A 376-nucleotide genomic window follows, 5' to 3' on the forward strand; every position below is an offset into this window, starting at 1 on the left:
GGACTTCTTGTTTGGGGACCAGAACACCTGTGTTCATCTCACAGAGGGAAGACGCCTCCGGGGAGGCCTGATCGCCTGCTAGAGACCCTCACCTTAGATCCTCACCTTGGAGGGATATTCTTCTCTACCGGGTCCCAGGCCCCAGAGCCTCCACATTTCAAAAGCCTTGGGAGTTTCCTTTTTAAACCTCCTTGAATTTGAGAGCAAAAAAAGAAATTCTAGGGGGCTTCCCTGGTGGCGCAGTGGTTGAGAGTCCGCCTGTCGATGCAGGGGACACGGGTTCGTGCCCCCATCCGGGAAGATCCCCCATGCCGCGGAGCGGCTGGGCCCGTGAGCCATGGCCGCTGAGCCTGCGTGTCCGGAGCCTGTGCTCCGC

Source organism: Lipotes vexillifer, unplaced genomic scaffold, assembly GCF_000442215.2.
Source record: "Lipotes vexillifer unplaced genomic scaffold, Lipotes_vexillifer_v1.1 scaffold322, whole genome shotgun sequence".
NCBI classification, from domain to species: Eukaryota; Metazoa; Chordata; class Mammalia; order Artiodactyla; family Lipotidae; genus Lipotes; species Lipotes vexillifer.